Source organism: Barbus barbus, assembly GCF_936440315.1.
Source record: "Barbus barbus genome assembly, chromosome: 1".
Lineage (NCBI taxonomy): Eukaryota > Metazoa > Chordata > Actinopteri > Cypriniformes > Cyprinidae > Barbus > Barbus barbus.
Window position 1 is genome coordinate 247,888 of NC_136729.1, and position 25,054 is coordinate 272,941.

The 25,054-nt window shown below is 40.6% G+C and overlaps 1 protein-coding gene across 1 annotated transcript in view; it reads left to right on the forward strand.

Annotated features, from left to right (window-relative positions):
- Positions 1 to 316: 316 nt before the first annotated feature.
- nrxn2b (neurexin 2b) overlaps positions 317 to 25,054 on the forward strand; it is a 711,451-nt gene continuing 686,713 nt past the window's right edge. Inside the window, exon 1 of the mRNA XM_079427101.1 lies at positions 317 to 460. The gene's annotated coding sequence lies outside the window, so the exon portion shown is untranslated. The remainder of the gene's footprint in view (positions 461 to 25,054) is intronic.

Below are 25,054 nucleotides of genomic sequence, written 5' to 3' on the forward strand. Positions count from 1 at the left end.
TTCGTGTAAGTCATTAGTTCTGTGTGGCTTATAGTGATGTTTACTGTATAGTGACGTTGACTATATAGTGTGTAGTAACGTGAGACTTGTATTTAGCAGCTGGTGACTTGGAAACGGCTCAGTATGAACTGGCGGAGGATCTAAACTCTCCGTTCCGCGAGGGGAGTTTCTAGCGCTTCTTTCTGGAGAAGAGCGTCGATCTCCAGGATCCGTGCGTCGCGTCGCTCTCTGCAGCTCGGCTCCGCCCGCGGCGCGGGGCGTGTCTCAGTGGGCGGGTTCGCGCGCGCTGCTGATGTGAGGACGCAGGTGACGCGGCGCTCAGCTCCCATCGGAAGACGCGCAGGATCAAGACGCGTTGCTCTCTGACGGATACTGACATTATTCCGGACTGAGATTCCAGAGAAAAGCGCAGGAATTTGGGAAGAAGGAGAGACGGAGACGCAGGGAGAGCATTGCGAAGGTAAAGAGCTGATCTCTTTCTCTCTTCTCTCTCTCTCTCTCTCTCTCTCTCTCTCTCTCTCTCTCTCTCTCGCGCTCTCTCTCTGTGTGTTCGTTTGTTCTTGGATTTTCCTGATCAGCATCATGACGATGTCCAATTTTACACACATGAGATGCTGAGGAGCGTCAGTCCGATCTCCGATACGAATGCGGACTCGTGTGTGTGTGTGTGTGTGAGAGAGAGAGAGGGTTGGAGGAGGTGATCTCTTGTGTCGGATCATGTCAGGTTTGATCTCTCAAAGTCTCCAGCATAATACACACACACACACACACACACACACACACACACACACGCGATAGACACAAATGAACTAAGTTGTGTGTGATTGTAGGCGTTGACAGTCGTCCATATGTTGTTTCGTTCTCTCTTGCCTGTATTATGTTCATTAAAATGGACTGAAATCAAAGGACTGGCCTGTTCTGTCTGATTTTACGTTGAGTTCACGAGTTCATGTTCAGTGAGGATGATTTCAGCACGCAGCTCATCCGCTGGGGTGCGATAGACAACCTCTGTGAACACCCCGCAGACAGACACACACACACACACACACACACACACATACACTCACACACACACACACACATGTTGGTTTTTGTGGTTTATGGGGACTCTCCATAGGCGTAATGGTTTTTATACTGAACAAACTGTGTGTGCTATTGCCCTACACCAACCCTACACCTAAACTTAGCCCTCACAGGAGACTTTGTGCATTTTTAGATTTTCAAAAAAACACCATTTAGTATGTTTTTTAAGCCTTTTGAATTACAGGGACATAGGCAGTGTCCTCATAAACCACCTTCATATTGTAATACCTCTGTCATACCCATGTCATTATACACATTTGTGTCCTCATAAACCACATAGACATGCACACACACACACACACACACACACACACACACACACACACACACAGACAGACAGACACAGAGACAGACACAGTGTCTTTATGCAAAGAGAGGTGGATGATGACGCTGTGCAAGATTTCGTTTCTTTCATATAGCTGGTGTGTGTGTGTACAGGCTTGAATTTATCTGCTCTGTACAATTCAGAAATCCCTTTGTGATCATTTTCTCATTATTATAACCAAATGATATATTGACTGTGTGGTTGATCAGTAGGTTATTGATGACCGCGTTCAGAGCTGCAGTGTGTGTGTGTGTGTGTGTGTCAGGTTGATCCGCTTCTGTAAGCGAGTGGGTGACCCCGAGTTTTCTGAGGTTTAGCAGCACCAAACACATCCAACGAAACACCGACCTTCAGCACACTGCAACGTTACTCACAAATACAAATATTTCTAGCTTATGTTGATGTGTTTCCAATAAAATGTCATATATTCTGCATTTGGTTCTTTTTTTTTATTATTGTCATTAAACATCTCAGAGATTTTTCTTTCGCTGCTCAATCTTCTGTCTTGAACACTGGGGTTTATATGTCACTTTTCTGTAAAGCTGCTCTTGAACTGAGTGTGTGAAAACAAGTAAATTAAACTTGAAATAATGCACACATAATGTGGTGATGTAATTGGATTATCACTAGTGCAAGTAAAAATGGCTGCAGAGGAGTAGAAAAGATTCACAACCTTTCAGATCTCAGTAGCTCTCTTTCCAAACCAAAAGCTGTTGTTAAATGCATTTTCCTTATGTTTAACTAATAGTTTTTGTCCTCGCAGCAGGAGAGTTTTGTGTGGTTGTGAGGGAACGTTTAAGGTCTTTTCCTCAGATGTTCTGAAGCTTCATCTGGCAGATGTCTGTCAGGAGTCTGAATGCATTCATCTTGGGTTAAAATGTTTCTGGCCTGATTAAGATCCTGTTCTTCACTGCAGGACCTTTATGTGTTTGTCAAGTCAAATTTACTAGTGAAGCGTTTTTACACAATGTCTGGAAGCAGTTTTCCAGAAAATCACAGTTTACTGATTATAATGTCTTCATTCCTTAGAGTAGCATTTATCAGATTAGAGATGGTTGACATGGATACGGTATGAACAATCAAGCAGTTGAGATTTGCTGTATGTTATATATGCTTACGCTCGATGTGAGTGTGCTGTATTTGGCACGGCTGTGTTTTAACGTTTTTCAGAACCTTTAACTGGTAGTTTAATTCCTGTCAGCTCTTTGTGCTCTTTAAAGTGGGGGATCATTTTAAAAAGCTCTTTTTGTCTTTGAACACTGATCCGGAGCTCAGCTGAAGGAGCTGTGATGCTCCAGACGTGACCTCCTCACCTGCCATGACAGTGGCTCGACCCCGACGCCAGGGATCGCTGCCGCCTGTTAGCAGCGCCGCTAATCTGACTATAATCCCTCTCCTCTAACCAGCCAACCTGACATCTTGCTCATTTCTCTCTCTCTCCGCCCCAGGTAAAGAGATCTAAAAACGAGGTAACGAGAGCGCAGCGATCAGAAGTGTCTCTAAAACGAGCTGAACGCTAAAGTGAGCAGATCCTCCTCCGTTCACATCATCCAGATCATCACTGACGCTGATTAGCGGTACGTGACGAGACTCTCAGACACTTATGATGAGATGGTCTAGTGACTGAGGAGTGCGTTTTGCATTTTGGTAAAAACTGAGGTTGTTTTCTTCTTAAGAGGCCTAATGTGCTTAGAGAAGATTTACATGGGGCCAACAAACATGAAAGGAAAACGTTAAAGGATCGGTTCACACAGAAAGGAATATTCTGTCATCATTTACTCAGCCGCATGCTGTTTTACACTGTTTTGACTTTCCTTGCCATTTGTCGTCTTCTCATGTGAAATCTCACAAACACATGTGGAGTTTTGGCCAACGTTGAGATTATCAGTTTGTGTGACTGACTACAGAGTCATATGTTATGGTACTTTTACGTTGCTTTTGCATGAAAGCTTCAGTGTCCATTTTTTACTGTAATTGCGTAGAAGAGCGAGCAGCACTATCAGTCTTTCATAGAAGAAGAAGAAAGAAAAAGGTTTGGAATGAAGTGAGGCTGAGTAAATGATGACAGAATGCACAAGAGATTAACTAAAACAAATGTATATTTTGGTTCTTCGTTTTTATGGTCACAGTTGAGCAATTGCTGCTTAAGATTTGAGAGAAACAGAACCTTTGAATGAAATCGTGAAGAACAGTGACTTTAATAATGGTAGCTAGAGAACTCAAACGGTTTAATTGAAGTAATCTTGCCACAGAAGCTCAGGAAGATTGGGCTGAAATAACAGCAGCTGGATCGCTTTGAACTCCTCTGATCTCGTTTCCTGAGAGTTTCTTTCACTTAAGAGGAATTTCACGTGCCGACTGCACCTAGAGTTGAAAGTGAATTCCTTCCATTTCATTTAAGGAGAATCTTAAAATCAATCAAACCAGGGTGACTGAATGAAATGATGTGGACATTTCTCCATGTTCACAGGAGCACAGACAGTGAAGTGATTAAGATCTCATAGACCTCAGAGCGTTACAGAATGATTTATTCTGAACTGAACACATAGAGTTAAAGTGTTACATCAGCATTAACCCTGAAGAGTTGGATGAGATTTGTCTTTGTGTTCTTTATTCTGTTGGCAGATGGTTCCTCTGGGTTTACAGTGGGATGATGTTGAAGGTTTCTGCTTTGAGTAAAGCTGAACCTCATTTTGCAGGCGGTCACTGAGCTCACGTTGAGCAAAACTCTCTCTGAAGAGGTCATAAAATGTATTTTAAGATCATTTTGCATCCTTTGCCACAAACGATTAATATCATGTGACATCTCCTCTTTCACAATCACAAGCAAATGTCCGCTGTTGTGATTGGTGAACTTTATCACTGTTTTCACTCGCAGCACGCTGATGTGTGTTTGATGGCAGAAGAGAATTGCTATCTGAAAATTGTATCTTTATTTAGTTCTAAAACTTATCCGTAGGCATGCTATGAGGAATTGCTATTTGGGAAAAAATGGCAGTGTGTTGAGATTAAGAAAAGAGTCTGATAACTTTCTTTTTCATTATCGGAGGCACATCATTAAAATAAACTGCAGCAATGCATTTCTAATTGATTATGGAGTTTTTGTAGGTTTGAGGGACAGAACAACATTGGACGGTTTTACTTGACAACAGTATTACTCTTGTCAAGCGCACATCTCCTTGAGTAACATACGCATGTAAAGAGGGCATCTAGAGGAAAATCACTTTGTGAGTAAAAGCCTTTGACACCAGACGAGCAGAGCTAAATGGAACGCTGCAGTCAATGCTTTTCACAATTAACTATGCGATCATAAAAATAATGATTTCTATGAATTATGCAGCCCTAGTTTAAGTACATGTATTCATTTAGAGCTGTGGTCATCCAAAGCAGTTTATGAATGTGATCTACAATAATAAAATAAGCAGTAAACCAGAGGAGTGACCGCAGCACCAGTACAGCAGCAAGCAGGAGAACATGCGGAAAGACTAGTTAGTTTGTGCGTTCTGCAGTGCTGCTGCTGATTCAGCGCTTCTCTTTAGTTCTCTGTGTGTATCTATGAGTAAACACACTTGGCGGTGGACAGTTGTGGTCAGTATTTTTCAGCGTTTTGTTTTTGACCCATCTGTAATTCTTTCTACTATTGTACAGTTTACGGTCTCATCTGTGCATGTTAGTATTTTCTTTGACTGTGATCTGATGCTTTGAAAGAGAGCAGATGTAAATCTGTGATCATGTAGTTGACTGTTGAGCAACCCTGAAACCCTAACCCAAGCATGAACCAATGACCCTTGTATCTTCCTAGAGAATCCCCTCTCGTCTGCCATTGATTCACAAGTAAATAAAAAGTGTCAGCCTCGATCTGTGCCTGATCAGAGCTACTCCTCAACATTAACACTGTTCTGCTGAAATCACTGTCCAAATACATAGTTATTCTCATTGTCTGTGGTGGAGTCTGGTGGGATTCTGTTTGCTGTGGTATTGTTGTCTTTTTGTTGTAAGATCGGGGTTTGATCTTATATCCAAAACTGTCCTCTTCATCCTGTGTGTTCAGAACCTGTGTGACGACCGTTTGCTCTGAACCGTCTCTGTACCTGTCATCTTTCTCTCTGGACGTGAAAGATGATATTGCATGCTGGTTTGTGTGAGTGTGTGTGTGTGTGTCTGTCGGTCCAGTCTTTGTTGTTCTTGTGGCTCTGAACTTTCCTTGGCTCAGCATGTTTTTTCTTCTCTTCTCTCACAAAATCCCATTTTCTCAATTTCATCTCTGCTGCTATAATTAATTTATCTCTCTAATTTATTTTGGCAACTGATTCTCAGTGTTTCTCCTTTTTCTCAATGAAGCACTACACACACATTTTGACTGCACCTGAAGAGACAGACAGGCAGATGGAGAGAGAGACAGATGAGTCTGTAGCTCTATTAGGTTCTAGCTGAAGAAATACATGTGACACTCTCTCAGTCCTGTTAAATGATATTAATGAATGTTTCACTTCATGTACTGAAAGAGAAACAGCAGCCATCTGTGTGATAAAGACACACTCTAGCTACACAATACAGTCTCTCTCTCTCTCTGTGTGTGTGTGTGGGGCAGTCGTGGCCTAATGGATAGAGAGTTGGACTTGTGACCCGAAGGTCGTGGGTTCGAGTCTCAGGTCCGGCAGGGATTGTAGGTGGGGGAGTGAATAACCAGCGCTCTCTCCTCCCTCAATACCACGACTGAGGTGAGACCCTTGAGCAAGACACCGAACCCCCAACTGCTCCCCGGGCGCCGCAGCATTAGCTGCCCACTGCTCCGGGTGTGTGTTCACTACTGAGTGTGTGCACTTGGATGGGTTACATGCAGAGCACACATTTCACTGCTGGTTATACTCTGTATAATTGTGTATGTGACAAATAAAAACAAATTATTTAATTAATTATGTGTATGCAAACCTGTATGAAAATCAAGGACGTTTGTTGGTTTGTCTGTGCTGCTGCCACGGCTTTGACGTATTGTGTCTCAGAGACCAAACTGTCTGTCTGTCTCTCTCTCACTTCATCAGATCAGGTGCTTTTGTTGAAAGGTCAGGCTGCTCCATCAAACTCTTGCTGTATTATTGGTCTGCTGTTATTTCCTCAAAAATCAGCTGTTTTAGACAATGGCCACTTTGTTCTGGTTACCTACTGCTAAGGCTGTTTCTCTGTGTGTGTTTGCGTAAAAGAGAAAAAATACTGCATTTTGATGGTAAACTTGAGTTTTGAAAGCTTCCAATACTCCAATTGCTCATGCAGGTGATTTTCAGCACCACGGACAGATCCAGTTCTTTGGTCAACGTTTCCCTTTTTTGTGGCCATGTACTTGTGGCTTTTCCCCCCTAATAAAATAACTGAAGTTGTGTATTATTCTACTTTGTCTTTCTGTGTATATTCAACAGGCAGTATATGTGTATTTTTTGTTTGTTTGTTTGTTTTTTCATACAGATTCTGTTTTTAATCATAGGTGGGGTTTTTTTCTTTTATAGTTTTATTCATCAATTTTAGTTTGCGTTACTCTAATCTAATGACAGTGTAGCATTCAAGCATTCATATGTGTATTTGTGAGAGTGTTTATCTGGTCAATTGGTTAGAATCAGTCTGAGGTGTTCTCCAGAAGCAAGCGCATGAGTCTAGTTTTGATGAAGCCCACGATTGATTTGTAATTGAGTGGATCTAATCTATCTTTAATCATGAGTGTAGGTATAATAAAAGTTTCCTGGTATTTCAGAAAAAAAAAAAAAAAAGTTTTTATGTGTCTGGCAGATGATTTTAACCAAAGTGATTCAGGTTATGGCAGGTTGCTTATGGTGTTCCTTATGTCACTTTGGATGAAAGCCTCTGCTAAATGAATAAATTAAAACCCAAGGTGTACATGACAGTATTGACCCGAATATAAGACGACCCTGATTATAAGACGACCCCCCTTTTTCCAGATGTACCTTTTGGAAAAAGGCTTTTTGAAAACCAAATCTTTTTTTTTTCTCTCTGTAAAACGCATTTTTTTCTTAAATTATTTTCATATTGCATATTTTTCCTATTTTAATTTTCGTTTTGAAAGTATGGTAAATAGTGGTAAAATGTACCAACAATGACATTTAAAAATATGCACTCTTTGATATACCATACAAATAACAGGTAGTCCATCTGGATTATATAACATTTAGGCTATCCATCTCGTAGTAGCCAACCAAAATGTCATTAACAGTAGAAGTGAAAATTTGTAGTCTTCAAATCTGGGTACTGTCTTATGCTTTAAAATCACTTACAGAGGAAGTTTGTTCTCATCAGGCTAACATGTCAGTCACGACTCATGCCGCTGTCAGCATTTTCTTTATATTTTGTTGTCACTCGCAAGCTTTACAACACACATTACATTACATATTTCATGGCACACTCGTTTTATGCGTTTTTGGCGCCACCTATTGTTGTGGGTGTATTATTGACATGTCAAAGTCTAGACCCTGAATATAAGATGACCGCGGTTTTTTTCAGATGTATTTCCAAGAAAAAAACATTGTTTTATATTCGGGTCAATATGGTATTTAGTCTTTGTGTTGTCTGGGATTTGAACCAATGACCTTACTGAGCTCAAGGACATGAGGAGTTATGAATCAAGAAGATTTCTTGGCATTTTCATTTGCTGACCACAGAAACACCCAGATCACATGTTCATCATCAGTCAGTGACGTCCCCAGATCAGCAGTTCTGTCTGACTGTGTTCGGGACAGAAAGATGAGGTGTTCGCTGGAGGTTGTAATTTGATGTTCTGGTTTGTTTTTAACTCTCATCTTACAGCCTGTGATTTCAGCTCAGAATCTCATGCTGGGCATGAAAGAGTCAGAGTCTCGTCTGTGTGTGTGTGTGTGTGTGTGTGTGTGTGTGTGTGAAAGATTGCGGTGTTGAGATTATTTTTCATAATACCAGTGCTGACTGATTACATGTTTGGCCAAGTGTAAACAAGAAAAAAACTGTGTGTTATACAGAAAGTTGTGCAGTGTTAACAGACAAAGACATTTTAATAACAACATCTTCATCGCCATCATCACTGCACGTCTCTTTTATTCATGTGTTTTTTTTCACACTGAAGCGTGTTGAGTCTGCGCCTTTCAGATTGCGAGTGTGAGATTCTCACTGATGTGTGAGATTAACACGAGACCTAAGAGGAAAAGCAGCATATGCAGCAGCGGCACATAATGAAGCTCCCACTCTACAGAGAATAAGAAAGATGGAGGCATCTTTGTTTTTGGCATTTGGGGACAAGGTCATTTCCTCTCAGGGAGCCATGATGAACACACACACACACACACACACACACACATACTGACAACATGCTGAGTCAAATGTCATTCTTGATTAGATGTAGGTTGCAGAGTGTGTGTGTGTGTGTGTGTGCTATTATCAGTCCTGCTGTATATCTGATGTTATTTTAAAAGCTGTAAACTCTCTGCTCTTGTATATTTTAGTCTCTTGTATTTATATGCACTCAAAGCAAGTACATACACAAACACACAGTGTCTCACTGGACTGTTCTTGAGCTTTTGTCATTCATTTGAAGACTTTCACAGAAGGAGAGCGAAAAACAGAGACATGACAGACCCTTACAGATGTTCTGTGGTGTATTAGAACAGATGCTGATTCACATTAGCTGTGTGTGTTTTTGATCCGCATCAGCCATTCCCTTTTCTTTTCAGCCATAATGAGTCCTTTTGAGATTATTGATTAATCATCTGATCGTGGTTATTCAATCTGACCACAATTATTTGAGATAACCACATTAATTGCACAGTTGTTTAAATTTAAAATCGCAATGGAAAAATGAAGTGACATGAACAAAATGGAATAAGGAAGGGAAGGGGTGGTGATGGCGCAGTGGATAAGACACATGCCTTTGGTGTGAGAGACCCGGGTTCGAATCCACTGTGAGACACCAATGTGTCCCTGAGCAAGACACTTAACCCCTAGTTGCTCCAGAGGCGTGCGACCTCTGATATATATAGCAATTGTAAGTCGCTTTGGATAAAAGCGTCAGCTAAATGAATAAATGTAAATGTAAATGTAAGGGACAAGGACAAGGATGTTTGGCCAGGTATGGTGACCCATACTTGGAATCTGTGCTCTGCATTTAACACATCCAAAAGCACACACACAGCAAGGAGTAGTGAACAAACACACACACACCGTGAACACACACACAGAGAAGTTTTGGGTTTGGTTCTTGCTCAAGGGTCTTACCTCAGTAATGATATTGAGGGTGGAAGAGAGCGCTGATCATTCATTCGTGTGTGTGATCTGTGAGCTCTTCATCACACTGCTGCTGCTGCTGTTACTGAAGATGAAGCTGCATGCTTTTCTCTGAGCTTCATATTGTTTCTTCAGCATCTCATTATGTTCATCAGCTGCTGGTTTGTGAGGGTCTACGGTGTGTTCCAGTGGCCCGTCCTGACGATCACTGCCTGCATTTGTTCTGTCAGGTGTTTTATTTGCTGAAGGCTCTGAGCAGGTGCAGGACTCACTCTCACACTCCATTAGTGATGGACGTTTGACAAAAGACGTGATGCACTTGTGCTTTTCAGTCTTTCGCTCCTCTTTATGTAGATCTGCATTTTGGCTGTGCATCTTGTCAGTAATGCCGGTTCCGTATTTAGCGCTAAATCTATATCACCTGCTTTCAGATGGCATTTAATACACAGAGCCAGAGTTCACTGACAAGCTAGGACATTTTGCGTTCATAATCGAATGCGATTCGTCCTAATCTGCATGACTCTCAGTGTTTGTCAGTTGTCAGTCGGTTAACTTCAGCTCAGGATAAAGTGAAACTTGGCTTTTCCACATGTAACGGATCTGTTTTCGTCTGAAGCAGGGTTCAGTCGTGACCCTGTAGGAGGAGGTTAACTCATACTCAGACTCTTGGCTCGCTGACTATCTTTACTTGCTTCTCGTTCGTCTCAGCCGCTCAGATTACTGCTTGTTCTGTTTTTTTTTTATTAACAACTATGACTTCATCTCCAGTGTACACTTAATTATAAGTATTAGCAGGAGTAATTATAATTATTATTTTTTGCACATGGATAGATTTAACGGCATGCTAGTTCAACAAGCTTTTTCAGCATTTCCATGTGACCTCTTTTGCTTGCTAATTTCCTGTCATTGCCTTCTTGGCTCTGCTGATGCATTACCCACAGTTCATTGCTCTCTGAGCCTCTGGTGTCATTTTAATGACCAAAAAACTCATTTAGCAGAATTGACCAGCAGAAATCATGAGAAATTAGTTTTAGCCACTGACTTTCTGTGTGTATATGTGTGTGTGTGTGTGTGTGTGTGTGTGTGTGTGTGTGTGTGTGTGTGTGATTGTATGGACAGCAAGTACACTGCATATATGAATCAATATTCCATTTCAATATGTAAATCCCAAACAGTGAGGATGTTTAATTTCAGGGCTGGTAAGCAACAGTCTCTTCTGGCCTATACTGACGCTTGTTTTGCCTTTTCTTTTGGCTAGCAGGGGATTCATTGACCTTTGGCGTGATACTTTTATTTTGTTGTTGTCCTCAGGTCATATGATAAGTTCATAACATCTTCCATGTGATCAGATGTGCCGCTTCTGCTGCTATTGTCTCTCTTCAGTTTGCTTTTGGAAAATTTGATCAACATTATTGTTTGAGATTTGATCTTTTGAGTGAATTAATTTAATTATGTATCACTGACTGATACTAGAGCTGAACAGATTGTCTGTAAAAAAGAAGAGTGTTAAAACAAGGAGTGAATCTAACGCTTCACCCAGTTAATGCTGTTAACCTCTTCATGTATTCTGGTGAGTTTATATTTGGTGACAATCAAGCAGATCTGCTGTTGGAGTTTGGCTCATGGAGTGTGTTGAGCTGGAGATATGTATAGTAGTCTTGTGTTTGCTTGATCAGGAATGCAGTGTTAAACATGAGATTCTTGGGAACGTTCATCATAGGAGTAAATGACTCTGAAGGGAACCTTTGGCTGCTCAAGGTGTTTTTCTGCCAGGAGGCTTTTCGCAGATGGACCGAAACTAATTAAAATGCAATAACGCCCAATTTAATGCTGTTATATTTTGGCAGGAGTCTTTGGTAGCATGCAGAGCTCTCGTTCACTTCTGCTCCTCTTTCTGTGATGGAGCTGAATTGAATGGCTCATTGATCAGTTTCTCTCCTTATATTAGTTCTTCATATGAGTTTGTTCTCCCACTTACTCAAAAAACGGCCATTAGTGTAACTGAGAGAAATTAAATATTGTCTAGGAAATGTGATTTTGTGTTTGTTTCGGTGTTAGTTTGTGTGTGTGAGTGAGTGTTTGTGTGTGAGAGTGTGTGCGAGTGTGTGTGTGTGTATTTTTGTGACAAATTAGGACATAAATTTGTATAATGACACAGGTATGACCGGTATTAGAAGGTGAAGGTGACGTATGAGGACATTACCCCATGTCCCCACTTTGAGGGCTAAGTTTAGGTGTAGGGTTGGTGTAGGGCAATAGCACACACAGTTTGTTCAGTATAAAAACCATTACGCCTATGGGATGTCCCCACTTTTCACAAAAACAAACGTGTGTGTGTGTGAGTGTGTGTGTCTGAAGACCCAAAATGTCTGATCACAGTCTGTCAATAAGTCAGCTGTTTTTTTTGTTTGTTTTTTTTCAGAGAATGAGGTGATTATCGGCTTGAGAAATAAATTGTTCCTGCGGTGCTTTTGGCAGTAAATCTGTCACATGATCTGCTGACCTCATCAGTGCGCTTGATTCATTAAGATGGGTGCTGATATGTTTTGCTTTTAGATTTTATCAAGACATTGTTTTCATTTGTTGTGCATTTCAGAGCAGCGTGGCTCAAGTTTCTCTGAGTTTGTTGTGAAATTCTGGTAGTGTGTGATCATAAGTCGATTCGTGTGTCATGCCCAGTTTTTACTCTGTAACATCTGACAATGTGTTTCGATGCCTAGTGTTTTAAAACCTTTTCTGGGTTTAGTTGTGTCGTATTCCTGACTTTAATTTTTAAGTTACTGTGGTGTTTGTCTTGGCTGTTGTCTGTTGGTTGGAGCATCTTAACTGACCCGTAGTCATCTGACTCACAGAGAGCCAGCAGCAGTTTGACGTTTTATTTTTACACGCACACACACATGTTGGTTTTTGTGGTTTATGGGGACTCTCCATAGGCGTAATGGTTTTTATACTGAACAAACTGTGTGTGCTATTGCCCTACACCAACCCTACACCTAAACTTAGCCCTCACAGGAGACTTTGTGCATTTTTAGATTTTCAAAAAAACACCATTTAGTATGTTTTTTAAGCCTTTTGAATTACGGGGACATAGGCAGTGTCCTCATAAACCACCTTCATATTGTAATACCTCTGTCATACCCATGTCATTATACACATTTGTGTCCTCATAAACCACATAAACATGCACACACACACACACACACACACACACACACACAGGGCAGATCAGGACCCAGGAGCCCCGGTGTGTGTTTGCCTATGGCGATGAACTCAAGCCAACAGCAGCGCGCTGGTGGAGTAGGGTTTCCTCCTGTAACTCCTCACCGCGGGGAACAGCAGACGAGCTGGAGCTTTATGCTTTCCTGTGGATCGATTTAAGATCTGCGCCGTAATGCAGCACGCTTGAGCAGACAGAAATGTAACTGTAAGAACTGAGTGATCAACACCAATGGTGCTTGAACTTTTACTATCTAGTCACAGCGATGTTGCCTTTAATTGTTTCAGTATTGCTCAAATTCAGCACAGGCTCAATGTGTGTGTGTGTGTGACAAAGGCATATTTTGATTGATATGGATATTCCTCTAGTTCTTGTCAGGCTTTTTGCAGATGTATGGAGGGACTCTATTATTAAACACACACAGACGACAATAATAGCATTTAGAAAGTGTTTGGAAATTAAAGTGTATGTGTTAACGTTATTATGCGGTTCAATTCAAACCTAAATTCTAAATGGTTTTAGATTGTAAAACTGTGAGTGTAAAAACACTGCAGCACCAATAGATCAGAACCTCAAAATGAAGTTTAAATCAAACGCTGACACTCTTACACACTTTTAGGACAAACAGAAAAATATTGAGTGAAATATAGAGCGAAAGAAACATCCTTGAGTGTGTGTGTGTGTGTGACAGAGAAATTGTGTTTGTGAGTGAGAGAGAGAGAGTGAAAGAGTGTGTGAGTGTGTGTGTTTGTGTATAGGTTTATCCTCCATTGTAGGGACAAAATGTCCCCACAAGGATATTAAAACCTGATGTGTGTTTTTGTGATGAATGTGTGTCTGTGTGTGTGTCAAGTCAATATTATTTGTATAGCGCTTTTAACAATGCAAATTGTGTCAAAGTAGCTTTACATCGGCTTGATATAAAGCTGGGTGGCTTTATATCAGCTTTACAGTATTTAGACGGGGAAATAGTTTGTCGAAATAGTGTCATTCTCCTCTGGCCAGACAAAATCAGCAGTTTAAATCTAGGCTAAAGCAGAATCAGATTGTGCAAAGGACTCATCTGGTTCCTGTGGTCTTGTCCCGATGGCCGTCTTGGAGACGGGGTCTTCACTGGGGATCAGTCTCTGGGGCTCATCTAGGTGTCCTGGCTGTAGAGGTCATCTCTAGGTGCTGATCCACCATCTGATCTGGATACAGTCTGGATCTGGGTGGCTATGGTAACCTCGGAATAAGAAAGAAACAGACTAATGTTAGCGTAGATGCCATTCTTCAAACAATGTAACAAGTACATCAGGTGTTTTGGGAAGTGTTCCTGGTTCCGGTTGACCTAATTAATGCAGCCTAACAATTCTTTAACGGATTTGAATTATAGAAATGAGATAGTGTATTATGTGTAAGCCAGGTTAAAGAGATGGGTCTTTAATCTAGATTTAAACTGACAGAGTGTGTTTGGGGTTTGGGCGCTAAATAGGAAAACGATCTCCCGCCTGCAGTTGATTTGATATCAGAATCAGAATCAGAATCAGAATGAACTTTATTGGCCAAATATGTTTACACATACGAGGAATTTGTTGTAGTGACAGAAGCTCCACAGTGCAACAGAAAGACAGCAGCAGGACAGAGGTAATGAAGAATAATACAAATATCCAAATGGGCAATTTACAAAACAGCAAAAACACAATATATAATATAGACAATTATGTGTGTACAGGTCTGATATGTGAAATTTGAAATGAAAAAATTAGATAAATAAAAAAGTAAGCAAGTGTGGTGAATAAATAATAGAGTTGTGTGTTCTGCGTTTTATTGTCAAGTGTTCATGAGATGGATTGCCTGAGGGAAGAATCTGTTCCTGTGTCTGGTCGTTCTGGTGCTCAGAGCTCTGTAGCGTCGACCAGACGGTAACAGTTCAAAGAGGGATTGTGCTGGATGTGAGGGGTCCAGAGTGATTTTACCAGCCCTTTTGCTCACTCTGGATAAGTACAGTTCTTGGAGAGTGGGGAGGGCTGTACCAATGATTCGCTCAGCAGTCCGGACTACTCTCCGTAGTCTTCTGAGGTCAGATTTTGTAGCTGAGCTGAACCAGACAGTTATTGAAGTGCAGAGGATGGATTCAATGATGGCAGAGTAGAATTGTTTCAGCAGTTTCTGTGGCAGGTTAAGCTTCCTCAGCTGGCGAAGGACGTACAACCTCTGCTGGGCCTTTTTCAATGAGTCAATGTGATTGTCCCACTTCAGGTCCTGAGGAATTGTGGTGCCCAGGAATCTGAATGACTCCACTGCAGTCACATTGCTGTTCATGATGGTGAGTGGGGGGAGTGCAGGGGGGTTTCTCCTGAAGTCCACAATCATCGCCACCGTTTTGAGCGTGTCCAGCTCCTGGTTGTTAAGACTGCACCATACAGCCAGCTCCTTAACCTCTTGTCTGTAAGCAGACTCGTCACCATCCTGAATGAGGTATTATCAAATGGCCAGAGTTTTGAGATCGCAGCGGACATGAAGGACTATAATGCAATAAGAGCTCACTCAAATACTGAGGTGCCAAACCATTCAGGGCTTTATAGGTAATTAGCAAGATCTTAAAATGTATATAATGTTTAATAGGGAGCCAGTGCAGTGTTGACAGAACCGGGCTAATGTGGTCATACTTCCTGGTTCTAGTAAGAACTCTAGCTGCTGCATTTTGAACCAGCTGGAGTTTGTTTATTAAACGTGCAGAGCAACCACCCAATAAAGCATTACAATAATCTAGCCTCGAGGTCATGAATGCATGAATTAATGTTTTTGCATTTGACATTGAGAGCATAGGTCGTACTTTACATATATTTTTAACATGGATAAATGCAGTTTTACAAATGCTAGGAACATATTTTTTGAAGGAAAGATTACTGTCAAAAAGTATGCCTAGGTTGCTAACTGATGACGAAGAATTTACAGAGCAGCCATCAGGTATTAGACAGTGATCTATGTTATTACATGCAAAAGTTTTTGGTCCAATAATTAACACCTCATTCAGAATTTAGCAGTAAGAAATTGCTAGTCATCCAGTTTTTGATATCAACTATACATTCCGTTAGTTTTGCAAATTGGTAAGTTTCATCAGGTCACGAAGAAATATAGAGCTGTGTATCATCAGTGAAAGCTGACACCATGTTTCCTAATGATATCTCCCAAGGGTAACATGTAAAGCGTGAAAAGTAAGGGGCCAAGTACTGAGCCTTGAGGTACTCCATACTGTACTTGTGATTGGTATGATACCTCTTCATTTACTGCCAAAAATTGATGGCGGTCAGATAAGTACGATTTGAACCATGCCAGTACACTTCCTCTAATGCCAACATAATTTTCTAGTTTATATAAAAGAATGTTGTGGTCGATAGTGTCAAACGCGGCGCTAAGTTCCTGCAGCACTAATAGAGAGATACAACCATGATCAGATGATAAAAGCAGGTCGTTTGTAACTAATGAGAGCAGTCTCAGTACTATGATATGGTTGTTACGTGTTTGATGTTTAAAAGGGATGATAGCGTAACATTTAAGTAAGACAAGAGCCGCTGAGCGTGAGGCAGATCAAAAGATGACAACAACGAGGTACGTTTAAAGGTATTTTACTGAATTGCGTCATAAGTGTACAGGCATTTAAGTGACAAAGAGACACATTGTGACAAATAGCAAACGACAAAAATGAGTGTCACCCAAATTAAAGAAATAAACAAAACAAAACAGCCTTACGTCTAACCCCTAAACTAATTAAAAATAAATAAGAAAAGAAACCCGAAATCTTCAGCGTATACGACGCCCTAACTAAACTCAATTAAGCTAGAAAGAAGCAAAAGTACATAAGTGGCATGACACACACAATCCTAAACTAACAGCGTACAACCTAAACTCAAAAGAACAAAACAAACAGAATCATGGCCGTTGACTAATTATTCAAATTGTCACCTAGGGCATTTATGGTAAACGAATTCGATGCACAGAAATCACAGAAGGTGCATTCTTAAAACCTGACTGGAAATCATCACATATATAATTTTTCTTTAAGAAGGAACATAGTTGTGATGATACTACCTTTTCTAATATCTTTGACAGAAAAGGGAGATTTGAGATCTGTCTGTAATTAATTAATTCTTTGGGGTCAAGTTGTGGTTTTATAATGACAGGCTTAATAACAGCCAGTTTGAAGGTTTTTGGGACATATCCTAATTACAATGATGAGTTAATAATATTCAGAAGAGGATCTATTACTTCTGGAAGCACCTCTTTAGGAGCTTAGATGGAACGGGGTCTAAAATACAGGTTGTTGGTTTAGATGATTTAACAAGTTTATACAGTTCTTCATTTCGAATAGAAGAGAATGAGTGGAATTGTTCCTCAGGGGATCTATAGTGCACTATCTGATGCGATACTGTGGCTGACAGCTGCATGGTTACAATTTTATCTCTAATCGTTTCGATCTTGGAAGTAAAGTAGTTCATAAAGTCATTACTACTGTGCTGCTGGGTAATGTCTGCACCTGCTGATGTTATATATTTTGTTAATTTAGCCACTGTATTAAATAAATGCTTGGGGTTGTGTTTGTTTTCTTCTAAAAGAGACGTAAAGTAAGCAGATCTAGCCGTTTTTAATGCTTTTCTGTAGGATAGGGTACTTTCCTGCCAAGCAATGCGAAATGCCTCTAATTTTGTTTTTCTCCAGCTGCGCTCCATTTTCCGGGCTGCTTTCTTTAGGTGAAAGGGGGAAAGGGAGGTGGTGTGTGGCCAAGTATGGTGACCCATACTCTGAATTTGTGCTCTGCATTTAACCCATCCAAGTGTACACACAGTAGTGACCATACACCCGGAGCAGTGAGCAGCCAATGCTGCGGTACCCGGGGAGCAGTTGGGGGTTCGGTGCCTTGCTCAAGGGTCTCAAATCAGTCGTGTTATTGAGGGTGGAGAGAGTGTTGGTAGTTCAAGGAACCAAAACTCCCTCTGTGACAGAATGGAGAAAAAAATCTTGGGAGAAACCAGGCTCAGTTGGGGGGCCAGTTCTCCTCTGGCCAGGAGATAACTGTTTATTTATTGTTTACTTATTGTTTAATTAAAATTTTAAATGTAGAAATGTATTTATTTCTATTTTGTATTATTGCAATTTCTAACAATAATAGTATTATGTAGTTAGGTATTTTATTATATTTTTAGTTCTTTTCTTTTCTTTTTCTTTTTCTTTTTATTGCATTTAAGTCGAGGTCTTCACTGGGGATATGTCCCCGGGGCTCATCCAGGTGTCCCGGCCTCCTCCGATGATCAGAAAGACATCATCTCCCCGCGCCGATCCACCATCTGATCCGGACACGGACTGAGAAACAGAATAAGAAAGAAACAGACAGATATTAGCGTAGATGACATTCTTCTTGCGATGTAATGAGTACATCATGTGTTATGGGGGGTGTTCCCGGTTCAGGTTGATCTAATTAATGCAGCCTAACAATCCTTGGATTTGAATAATAGAAACATATTAGTGTGTTATGTGTAAGCCAGGTTAAAGACATGTGTCTTTAATCTAGATTTAAACTGACAGAGTGTGTCTTCCTCCCGAACAGTATTAGGTAGATTATTCCAGAGTTTGGGCGCTAAATAGGAAACGGATCTGCTGCCCGCAGTTGATTTTTAATATTCTAGGTATTATCAAACGGCCAGAGTTTTGAGAACGCAGCGGACGTGGAGGACTATAATGTGATAAGAGCTCGCTCAAGTACTGAGGAGCCAAGCCATTCAGGGCTTTACAAGTAGTTAACAAGATTTTAAAATCTATACGATGTTTGATAGGGAGCCAGTGCAGTGTTGACAGAACCGGGCTAATATGGTCATACTTCCTGGTTCTAGTAAGGACTCTAGCTGCTGCATTTTGGACCAGCTGTAGTTTGTTGATCAAGCGTGCAGGACAACCACCCAATAAAGCATTACAATAGTCTAACCTTGAGGTCATGAATGCATGAATTAGCATTTCTGCATTTGATGTTGAGAGCATAGGTCGCAATTTTAGATATGTTTTTGAGATGGAAAAACACAGTTTTACAGATGCTATAAACATAGCTTTCAAATGCAAAATTGCTATCAAACAACACACCTAGGTTCCTAACTGATGACGAAGAATCGACAGAGCAGCCGTCAAGTGTTAGATAGTGTTCTAGGTTATTACATGTGGGGTTTTTAGGTCCGATAATTAACACTTGTTTTTTTCAGAATTTAGCAGTAAGAAATTACTCGTTATCCAGTTTTTTATATCGACTATGCATTCCGTTAGTTTCTCAATTTGGTGTGTTTCACCGGGCCGTGAAGAAATATAGAGCTGAGTATCATCAGCATAACAGTGAAAGCTAACACTATGTCTCCTGATAATATCTCCCAAGGGTAACGCGTGAATAGTAACGGCCCTAGTACTGAGCCTTGAGGTACTCTGTACTGCACTTGTGATCGATATGATACCTCTTCATTCACTGCTACGAATTGATGGCGGTCAGATAAGATTTGAACCATGCTAAGGCACTTCCACTAATGCCAACAAAGTGTTCTAGTTTATTCAAAAGAATGTTGTGGTCGATAGTGTCGAACGCTGCGCTAAGATCCAGTATCACTAATAAAGAGATACAACCACTATCAGATGATAGAAGCAGGTCATTTGTAACTCTAATGAGAGCAGTCTCAGTACTATGATACGTCTAAATCCTGACTGGAATTCCTCACAGATACAATTTTTCTGTAAGAAGGAATATAATTGTGAGGATACTACCTTTTCTAGTATTTTTGACAGAAAAGGAAGATTTGAGATTGGTCTGTAATTAACTAGATCCTTGGGGTCAAGTTGTGTTTTTTTTAATGAGAGGCTTAATAACAGCCAATTTGAAGGTTTTGGGGACATATCCTAATGACAATGGCAAATTAATAATAGCCAAAAGAGGATCTATGACTCCTGGAAGCTGCTCTTTTAGTAGTTTAGATGGAATAGTGTCTAACATACATGTTGTTGGTTTAGATGTTTTAACAAGTTTATTCAATTCTTCCTCTCCTATAGTAGAGAATGAGTGGAATCTATAGTGCACTATCTGATGAGATACTGTAGCTGACGGCTGCATGATTACAATTTTATCTCTGATAGTATCGATCTTGGAAGTAAAGTAGTTCATAAAGTCATTACTGCTGTGCTCTTGGGGAATGCCAACACCTGTTGATGCTTTATTTTTCGTTAATTTAGCCACTATATTGAATAAATACCGGGGGTTATGTTTGTTTTCTTCTAGAAGAGACGAAAAGTAATCAGATCTAGCAGTTTTTAATGTTTTTTTGTAGGATAGGGTACTTTCCCGTCAAGCTATACGAAATACCTGAGCTATTGGATATGCTGAGGAATTGAGATAAATCAGGAAGATTTACTTACAAAGCAGTCTTTTGTGGTAGAGGTGATGGTTCTACCATACATGTAACAAGGTGTAGAATTTACAGTTTTAGCTATATGGAGTTTACACAAGACTAGATAATGATCTGAGATATCATCGCTTTGCTGCAGAATTTCAACACCACTAACATCAATTCCATGTGACAGTATTAAATCTAGAGTATGATTTCCACAATAAGTAGGTCCTGAAACGTGTTGTCTAACCCCAATATAGTTCAGAATGTCTATGAATGCTAATACTAATGCATCTTTTTCATTATCGACATGGATATTAAAATCACCAACAATTAAGACTTTATCTGCAGCCAGTACTAACTCAGATAGAAAATCAGCAAATTCTTTAATAAAGTCTGTGTGGTGCCCTGGTGGCCTGTATACAGTAGCCAGTACAAACATCACAGGGGATTTATCACTAACACGTGTTTCTCTAGATAATGTTATACGCAGCACCATAACTTCAAACGAGTTATACTTAAAGCCTGCCCTCCGAGAAATACTGAGAATATTGCTATAAATTGTAGCAACACCTCCCCCTTTACCTTTTGGACGTGGTTAATTTTTATAGCAGTAATATTGGGGGGTGGACTCATTTAAAGTAATGTATTCATCTGGTTTTAGCCATGTTTCTGTCAAACAGAGCAAATCTAGGTTATGATCATTGATCAAATAATTTACAAAAAGTGCTTTTGTAGAAAGGGACCTGATATTCAGTAAGCCAAGTTTTATAAATTGTTTCTCTGTATTGTAAGCATTTTTTATTTGTTGAACATCAGTTAGATTGTTACTCTTAATTTGGTTTGGATTTTTCAGTATTTTCTAGTTCGGGGAACAGACACAGTCTCTATAGTGTGATATCTTGGTGAAGGAGTCTCTATGTGCTTAGAATTAACTGACTTCTGTGACGTGAGGCGGCTAGCAGACGGTCGGTTTAGCCAGTCTGTCTGCTTCCTGACCTGGGCCCCAGTTAGTCAAGTACGAACTCTAAGACTATGTGCCATATTTCTAGAGAGAAGAGCGGCACCACCCCAGGAAGGATGAACACCATGTCTTTTCAACAGGTTAGGTCTGCCCCAAAAACTCGTCTACTTGTCTATGAAACCTATGCTATTCTGCGTGCGTCACTCCAGCCATTAAGTGACGACAGTCTGCTATGAATCTCATCACCCCGGTAAGCAGGGAGTGGACCAGAGCATATTACAGTGTCTGACATCGTACTTGCAAGTTCACACACCTCTTTAACATTATTTTTAGTGATCTCCAACTGGCGAAGTCGAACACCATTAGCGCCGACGTGAATAACAATCTTACTGAATTTACGTTTAGCATTAGTCAGCACTTTTAAATTTGCCAAGATGTCAGGCGCTCTGGCTCCCGGTAAACATTGGACTGTGGTGGCTGGTGTCTCTATTTTCACGTTCCGTACAATAGAATCACCAATAACTAGAGCACTTTCATCAGGTTTCTCAGTGGGTGCCTCACTGAGTGGGGAGAACCTGTTTGATGTTTTGATCGGAACGGAAGAGCGGTGCTTTGACCCGCGACTAGGCCACCTTACAGTCACCCAGCTGCCCTGCTGCACGGGCTCAACCAGAACCGAACAATGTACATGACTCCCTGAGCTAGTCGCATCCAAAGCAGTATCTACAGCCCTCACATCCTTATTGTCCTCAACTAAAGTTTGGATGCATGTCTCTAGTTCTAAAATATTCTCTGTCAGCCAGTGGCGGCTGCTGGTCTTTCAAAGAGGGGAAGCTCATTTTCGGCCTACATCATAAAAATTGTCCATTTATTAATACGTAAATTCTGCCATCGTGTGCAGTTTGCTAGCTGGCTAGTTCACCGCCTGGCCTACTGTATGAATGAATGAATGAACAAACGGTCTAAAAAAACATTAAACTCGACGGAGGAAATGTGGGAATTAGGTTAAACTGAAACAAGGAATGTGGTGTATAATTGTGTGAAACGTATAATGAAAATTGGCCAGCAATTTCGCCAAGCAAATATCAAGAAATAGGTTGCAGCAGTTTGTCTTTTGACTACACTTGCAAAGTCCACTATGGGACTGAGCTCGAATCAGTGTTGCCAGCTTCTTTCGATGGAAAGTAGCTAAAGCCAGTTTGAAAAGTCGCTAAATGTCGCCAGATGACGTCATGCGCTAATTAGCATATTCATTACGTCATCGCGTCATATTGCCTTTTACATTTGTTTGTCTCTCTGTGCTCATACTGTATTTTAATGCAGCTAAATTCTCAATAAAACTGTTGTCCTTTATATATTTTACTGTTTATGTTGTCAGTCAACGGGATAAATATGAAATAGTGACTGAAACGCAGCCCTTTAAGAATACATAACCAGCTCTCCCTTCCAAGAAGTTAGTCTGCACAAAAATCCTAATTTATAATCGAGCCGTCGTCTTATTAAATCAAATAATACACACAAGATAAGACAAGACAATTCCTGTGCTGTGATTTCGGCTATATTTGCATGTAAAATTAGAGAAGCAACATAATATCTATTTGAACTGAACGCGCTGCTCCTCTCAGCCGCTCACTGAACAGAGAAAGAGGTGCGTGCGCGCTGCCCTCACGCCGTTGCGGCAGTACCAGCGATCACAGAGACTCGCTCAGGTTTGTCAAAGAAGTCGCTAGATTTGTCGCTAGTCACTTTTGGGGAAAAAGGTCGCTAGGGTGGTCTGAAAAGTCACTAGGGTGGTCTGAAAAGTCGCTAAATTGGCAACACTGGCTCGAATGGCTTCACCATCCGCGACTTCTTATAGGACACAATCGCTGTCAATCAAAAGGAGATGCAGTCTTTCGACAAACCCTCCAATCATCACGCAGAAGCCCGGAGTCCGGCCCCGCCCACTCCTCCATTCACCCCCAGAGACGCTGAGCGTCCGTGGGCGGGACATAATCGCAGCATTTATCCAATGACCGTCTAGTTTTGAGGCACTGAAAAAAACTGTTCAAAGCAGCTCCATAGAAGTCAATGGACGCTGGGCTTCAACAGGCAAATACACTGATGCTACGGGAATATATGAGAAGGAAATAGAGTCACCTGCTATATGTAGCTGATTCTGAACGAACTCGTCTCTGAGATGAACGTGTTCTAACGCATTTTTAATCAATAAAATGTTAACACAATAGTACATGTTTGACCATTAATTTTTTGACATTATAGGGGAAGCTGAGCTTCCCTTGCAGTCTTAAAGAAATCGCCACTGCTGTCAGCCTAACTATTTCTCTGCAATTATCACATGTGAATCCCTCGTTGCCGACAGAGAGAGATAAACTACACATGTGACATTAAGTGCAAATAACAAGAGAAGGAGAAGCTATTGCCCAGATAGCACACGTAAGTCTGCAAGATATCTATTAAAGATCTCTTGATCTGGAAAGCATCTGCTGTCTACAAACGTCTGGCAGATGTCTTTCAGATGTCAGTTTTACATACATTCTAAATCATAAACATCTTAAAGACATCTAATAGACGTCTACTTGACATCTAAAAGGAAACGTCCTATAGACGTATTGCAGATGAGCAAACACCCTAAAAAATACGTCTTGCAGATGTAAATGCAGACATCAAATAGATGTCTCTGAGATGTATGTGTGCTATCAGGGTGCTCACTGTGATAGAGGAATGATTTACTTACCACTGTTGATTGATGAACTCGTGAGTTCAAACGGAGCGAGAAAAAAGGAAACAATAATAGGCGAGAATAGAAACTCGAATGGAACTGCGAGTGACAAGCTAACCGGCTAACGAATGCTAACGCACTGCACGCATGGTTTTAAAAAGTGAACGATCAAATTAGTTTGATAGATAATACCAGAAATATGGTGGCAATTAAGTTATATATTATCACTTTAAACAACAGAGAGTGAAAGTAAGATAGAGATTCAATAGAAAAGCGAAGCTACACGGAGCTACAATCGCAAACCTCTCAGCAGCATGACAGACAAAAGCAATCGATCTTACAGTAGTTCAGTGACTTCAACTGTGTGTGCATCTCTTATGTTACAGCAGCTGTATTTCTTGTCCTCTGACTGCTTTATGAAGTGAGGAAGTAAATAAATAAGGCCGAGTTGGCAGAGAACGTCTGTAGGTCATTTTCTGGCACTTACTGTGAACTGTGAATCTACTGTAACTTGTTATTTTGAGATCTGTATACAACACTGCAGTATACTGAGCCGTTTATCACATACTGCTTTGCATTAATGCTCTTAGATGCTGTCTTTCAAGGGAACTTACAATTAAGAACACAAATCATGTTAATGGTGATTATCAGGACAGGCTGAAAATAAAGGACGCAAGTGCCGCTCTGCCTTAAAGAGACAGTCCAGCCAGAAATCATCATTTACTCTCCCTCGTGTAGTTCAATCTTGTATGACTTGTATGACCAATCACTTGTATTGTATGGACACAAACACTGAGCGTTTCTCAAGTATCTTGTAGTATCTCGTAGCTGACTGTGAGGTCAGAGGTCATGCACAGTGTGGGTCAGATTCAGTCACCTGTTTGGATGGTTTATTGAGTAAACCTGTCTGAAATGGCAGTTCTTTGCTGGAAAATAAAGTTTTGAGAATATATTTTTTAAATTATTGAAGTTAAAACATCAGGGTGCACATTAAATACTTGGATGATGTCTGTCTTTCTCTCTGTCTCTCGGTGTCCAGGCTCGTTCATGTCTTCCTCTCTCTGTTTGTAAACAATGATCTCTTCATCTATAT